Source organism: Miscanthus floridulus, chromosome 16 (assembly GCF_019320115.1).
Source record: "Miscanthus floridulus cultivar M001 chromosome 16, ASM1932011v1, whole genome shotgun sequence".
Taxonomy (NCBI): Eukaryota; Viridiplantae; Streptophyta; class Magnoliopsida; order Poales; family Poaceae; genus Miscanthus; species Miscanthus floridulus.
The window spans coordinates 14,036,926-14,043,339 of NC_089595.1; the positions used below are offsets into that span (position 1 = coordinate 14,036,926).

At 46.5% G+C, this 6,414-nt stretch overlaps 1 long non-coding RNA gene across 1 annotated transcript; it reads right to left on the bottom strand.

The window, feature by feature from the left end:
- Positions 1 to 4,111: 4,111 nt before the first annotated feature.
- On the bottom strand, positions 4,112 to 5,089 carry LOC136510052 (uncharacterized). Its single transcript, XR_010772600.1, has 2 exons — positions 4,462 to 5,089; positions 4,112 to 4,373 (listed from the first exon to the last, which is right to left on the bottom strand). It is a non-coding gene; the product is annotated as an uncharacterized lncRNA (long non-coding RNA).
- Positions 5,090 to 6,414: the final 1,325 nt, after the last annotated feature.

Consider the following 6,414-nt stretch of genomic DNA (forward strand, 5'->3'; position numbering starts at 1 on the left):
TTTGAAAATTTCTTTGATATGTCAGCCATTGCTACTGTGTTGTCTGGTCCACATTTTCTTTCCTGATGTTTGTTGTTTTGAGGATTTTACTTGTCTGGGTTGTCTCTATTATTTCTATCTGGGAATCTTTCTCGTGTCTTTTCCTCTACGGTAATCATCTTTTCCACTGTTTGTCTGAATTCTTCATTGTTTCTTGGATTTTCTTTGCAGAAGTCTTGAAATTGCCACCTAGCCATGATGCCGTGAGAGAAAGCTTCGATTACCTCTCGTTGTGTGATGTCATGTACTTGAGCTCGTAGTTCCCCAAATTGTCGATAGTAATTTCTGAGACTTTCACCTTCTTTCTGCTTGAGTCCTTTTAACTCTGCGTGGGTGATTGGGTGTGTAATAATACCCACGAAATTTTCACAGAAAGCTCTTTGCAAGTCCTCCCAATTTCTGATTGATCCTGGATTCAATTTGTCAAACCATTACAGTGGCATGGTTTCTAAGGCTATGGGAAAGAACAAGGTCTTGATGTCATCGTCTCCTCCGGCTAATTCAACCGATTGCGAGTAAATCCTGAGCCATTGCTTTGGTTCGGTCTTGCCATCATACTTGGAGTGGTTGGACGGCTTGAACTTGTGAGGTAGTCGTATTGAAGCAAGTTTGTTTGCAAAATAGGGGAATCTATCGTGCGTTCTGGCTTCTATGTATTCTGATTCAGCGTCCCTTCTTGCCAACTGTTGTCTTGGTGAGAGTAGTTTTGCATGGCAGTTCGAGTAGGTGCTTTGCTTCTGGCCTTTCTTGGTTGTTTGACTCGGTCGTTTTGACTATGATTTCTTCTACTTTCTCTGTTGTGGCTTTCACTTGGTCCAAGTCTCTCGAAGGCGGACTTCCTTTGATTTTGATCTTCCTGTTCATGAGATGTTGCCCTTCCGTCGTGTGTCCTAAGGACTGTTGATCGAAGGAAGTCCTGGAGCTATTCTTGTTTTTCATTAGGATATGAAGTCGCCCTGAGTTCTTGTAGTGCTTCTCGGATCTTATCGTAGGGTGTATTCGCTACTCGTCTTTCTTCGACCTCTCGCTCTGATTTTCTTCTATTGTACTCAGCTAGGTCTGACTCATATTTGATCCAAGTGTCCTTTCGCTGCTTAGCACGGCGTTGACGTCCTTGTTTCAATTTGTTTTTTCTCTCTCTGGCTTGCCTCTGACTCTCAGTCTCACCATCGTGCCCCTGGATAAATAGTGATATGTTGGATTTGGATTCATCTGAAGACCTAACATCGGGTGCTTCTAGGGGACCAATGGTGATCGAGGATGGTGAATCATGAATACTTCTCTAGCGTGAGTTGTTCTGTCATCGTCTTTGGTTTCCGTACTTCTAGAGTTGTTGATAACTTCAGTAGAGGCTTCAAGGTCACAGATCGAGTCTTCTTCTTGGTAGGGTAGAGCTGTTGTTGTCATGTTGTCGACTAGTTGAGTGCCGTTATCCTCATGAACGGAACCCGGCCAGTGGATGATGCAGTCTTAAGATGTTATAGTTAAGACGAGACCTTCCTGGGCTCCTTTTAGTGGCATTCTAAGCACCGGATTGGTGGATCCTTCGGGCCATGTTCGATAAGATGTTGCCATGTTGTGGAGTCTGAACAGAAGAGGACCTGACTTCTTTAAGATACTCTGAGTGTACTCCGAGTAGTATTCTTGATAGGTTGATGTCATGTTCTGGAGCTTTGTCAGAAAAGAACTCGGTTTTCCGAAAGAACTCGGATAAGGCTCCATCTCGGAAGCGGAACCTGAGTTTGAATCGGATGCGCGAAGTCATGAAATCTGAGTCGGATTGGACATCACGAGCTACGCGAATCTTTCGGCAAGCTGATCTGTCGTTGTCGCCGAAGTGAAAAAGTCCCGATGATGATCTGAATCTTCGAGGAGACGGTTTTGGAGTTTGCCGTCATCGCCTGCCTCGCAGATCCACGAACCGAAGATGAAGGTTGATCCCTTTGAGAAGATCATGTTGTCGAGGTCCATTGAGCTCTCGGATGCAAAGTCGTCGAAAGCCCCTACCTAGCGCGCCACCTGTCGATGTTTGACCACCGATAGCCTGCCACGGGGGTCCCCGGGGTAGTATTGTTCGGGCTTCAGCGTATGCAGAACTCGACGGTTAACGCAAGAGACAGTCGATTTATCCTGGTTCGGACCCTCGATCTTTGATCGAGTAATAGCCCTACGTCCAGTCGACGTTAGCCTTTGCGTTGGATTGATTGTAAAGTGTTGTGTCGTACAATTGTCCTCTGAACCCCGATCCAAGGAGCCCTACCCTCCTTTATATAGTTAGGAGGCCAGAGTCTTAGTCGGTTTACAATGAAAGTTCCTAGTAGGATTACAGAATAATACTACTACTAAGATTACATGGGAAGAATCCTAGTTAGACCAGTTCTCCCTTCCTTGTGGGGTATCCCGTGGGTCCTGCACTGACAGTCCCTGCATTCTATAGTTGCATGCCCAAGAGAGGGACATCTGGAGCATTTACCTCTCATGCACCTCAGGAAGTCTTTGTTGGGGTGGGAGCGTGTGGATGTGACCTTGGTGGTTGAGGGCCTTGAAGTTGGTGGCTCCTTGTATTTGGGGAGTCACCACCAGTGCTTCGGGCAAACCTTGGACAACCTAGCTTCTTCTTCTACCATGAGAGGCATGCAGACTTGCTCCGACATCCTCCTTGAGCAATGAATGCGCCCCAACGACGTGCAGGCTCAACCCGGCAGTCTGCTTGAGCGACCCACCTCGGGAAGGAGCTCCGCCTTCAATATGGGGCGCAACAGCCTCTCGAGGATGAACTGAATGTCTAGTGGCCAGTGCAATGGTAGTTGGCGACATTGTTGCATATCTGAGGCAAGACTTTGTGGATGGATTTCTATTGGAGTAGTAACTCTTTGCATGAGGGGCGTTGAGGGGGCAGGAGAAACTCACTCGCTTACGGGCCCTACCATCCGCCTGGTCCATCGTGTAGGCAGTAGGAGCAAACGCTCTGAGGAGTAAATGCGCCCCCATGATGATGGATTTGAGGCCGGGGCGTCGGGGCGGCGCCATGCGGGTCACCGGGCTTGCACAGTGGAGGATGGGCTCGATCTATCGCTATGGGGCACCACTGGCTAGGAGAGTTGGGTGTGTGGGTGGTCGTGGGATGGGGAGCGCGCTCTAGCGGGCGGCGATGGCGAAGGGGGCGTGGCCGCGCCAGCAGATCTAGGCTTGCCCACTGTGGGGGCGAAGGGAGGGGTTGGGGTCAAGGTTGTAGCTAGAGAGCGTAAAGGCTCCATTTTATGTACGGTTGTCCAACTCTTTGGATTGTTTTCAGAATCTTTTGGAAGCCAGAATAGCATCCAATATACCTCTCTTCGTGGAAATTTTCCAAGTGGCGGCTTAGTGTATTTGGAAGGAGCGAAATGCACTGATTTTTGAAGGGAAACCCCCTAGTCTTGTGGACTAGAAAGTGGCTTTTCGGCATGATGTTTGTCTTCACCTCTACAGAATCAAGCCCGGTCTTCATACTGCTATCAGAACTTGGCTCAACAATATTTTAGTGCATAGGTGTTTCTGTTTTCTTCTTTGGCCTTTCGGCTTTTCTTTTTTCTCCATTTCTCTCTTGTTTCTTCTTATTTCCTTGTGTGCGTTTCTGTGAGTGGATGTGGGGTGCCTGTTCGGATGTAAGTTATGTTGCTTAATTGAGTTGCCGGGGGCTTTGCCCCATGGTTCTATTTCAAAAAAATGGCGGCTAAATCTCCCTGTGGCGGCGTTTGTTCCTTTTCATCGACAACGAGTACATACTAATGATGAAAATACTACGATCCTTATCAGAGCGTACAGTGGCCAGCATGATATCACTCGCCTAGGTGTGAGGTGAGGGATGTTACGAAACGGTGTCTCTCAACAGACACCCGTTCGGTGATCTTATCAACGACGCCATGAACAGAAACCTGTTCACGAAGTGATCTCATCCATCAATTATAAGATTAGTGGATAGGATTAGATAATTAGTTTTACTCCAAAGGACATGTCCTTTGGGAACAGTCGTGTCCCTTCGTGACACCCTTCACTTGTATAAATATATTTCAGAGATCAATGAAAATGATAGTTCTTCCAAAATCTCGTTCATTTGCATTCACGCTTTAACACGTTATCACGCACTTTCGCTCTCCACCGAGTGAATCACGATCGCAAATTGGCATTTACTCGAGAAGGATGTTGTTCTTTCGGAGATGGGCCTACAAGCAGATCCCTGGAGAAATTTCATTCCAGTGCTACTCAACGCCAAAGATAGAGAACAAGCACGAAGAAGTTCACGCTGGTCCTCGCTGCAAGATCGCCTGCGTTCTCAGTTCTCAATCATCAGCGTTCTGCACAAAAACAAAGATCCAGACGTCTCCTTCGCATGAAGAACATCTTCGGAGGAAGAAGAATCACGGTAAAACCATCATCGTTTACCTCTTGCTTTTCTGCGCCGCCCTTCGCAAGCGGACCGATCCACGCTACACGGTGGTTGTCGTGGCTTGGAGTGACGGCTGTCCCACACGGCGTCCCTCTTCGAAGCACGCAACTGCACGCCCATGGCAAGCCTGGCGGCGGTTGGCGTCTTCAGATCAACCCCAGCAGCGTCCATGCTTCAGGATGGCGAGCCCGCGTCTGGCCAGCAGCGCCGCCTGCGGTTGGCAACTCCAAGGCCAGGCGCCCTTCGCGCCGTGGCCCCGCGCCTGTGGCCTCGCGCCGCGGCCGGCGACCACCGCAGCGGCACGGACAGAACCGCCCGCGTGGCCTTGTGCCCGTTGCAGGCATCCTCGTCCTCGCGGTACTGGCCCCCGTGGCCGTGCACGCACGCAAGCCCCGCACTCGCGACCGTCCTGCGGCCGACGTCAGCGACCTCGCGTCGCGGCCGGCAACCCCAGCGCGACTCCGAGCTCGCGGCTGGCGACGGCGGCATCGTGTACCCCGGCTGCGGTTCTTGGCTGGGCCCTGGCATGCGGCGGTGACCGGCACAATGACACCTGCGCGAGCCGAATACTCGGTGGCGCGGCCGAGAGGCGGAGCGCCCGAGCGGCGTGTTTCCCACAGGAAACTGCCCGTGGATGGATAAGGTTGTGCATTTTGCACAAAACCCTCCTTATTTCCTGTGAATTATATGATAATCCAAATGGATTATTAATGTGTTCCAGATTAATGTTTTAACCATCAGGTTTGAACAAAAATACAGCGTATTACATTTCTTCACGTAAATGCTCATTTTAGACTCTGTTTAAAATGAATCGTGATGCACAATATTTACCTCATGTAAATAAATAAATATTTTTGAGACCCATGTGTCATCAAGAACTGCATCATGATATGTACTGCTACAGATGAATTTACTACTATAAATTCGCTTTCCAGATCCTATGTTTTCTGGAATTTTTAGTACTGTTCAAAGCGTTTGTCTAAATTAGCAAACCCAATAAACATGTGCTATTAACATTGCATGTTCAAAGTGTTTATCCAAATTGGCAAACCTAATAAACATGTAGTATAATCATTACATTGTTCAAAGTGTTTGTCCAAAATGGCAAACCCAATAAACATGTAGTATTACTATCATGACTTTATTATTGTAATTACTTTGTTATTTGCAATTTTCATTTTATGTTAAGCCCATTTATGCTTTATTTAAAGCTAGCGCTTACATTTTTAATGCAAAATCCATTAAGTGTATTACCTCATTATTTGTATAACACAAATGTTCCACATTGTATGTTGGCCATACACAAGGTAGCGCCATAGTTGCTACTGCGGAATCTACACTAAGTCCACAACTTAGTGACTATCCTCAACGTGCGTACCCAATTCGTTTGTAGATTAACTAAGGTCTACATCAGTCTTTTGATGATTACCTTAAAATGTGTTTATACAAATTGCATACACTACTTGGCATCTACTGTTCAACAGACTATGTCCATATTATTAGAGGTCTACATTTTTATAATGACTACCTCTAATGTGTTAGCATAAATGAGGTTTACACTATTAGTGAGATAGATCTTGTCTCCTATTTATTTTGTATTAATTAATACAACATCACCATAGCAATTTTAAATTTACCCTTAGCGTAAATTCAGAAAATCTATGGTTTAAACCTTGTTAGAATAACAGCCAGCAAAGAGTTTGATCTCTTGCTCTTGATGGTCACCATTATCTAACATGGTCAATAGACGTAATGTTAAACTTGATGTTCTATGGATTCATGGCAATATTTGATGCTCCTCATAAGAGAGTATCACCACTTATGATCAATTTAAATACGGAGTTTTATTTAAATAAAGCACCATATATATCCAGGTCACACGTATGCGTATCTCAATGGGTGCAAATCGAAGCACTATATGGCTAGCTTTCAATAAGTGATACGAACAA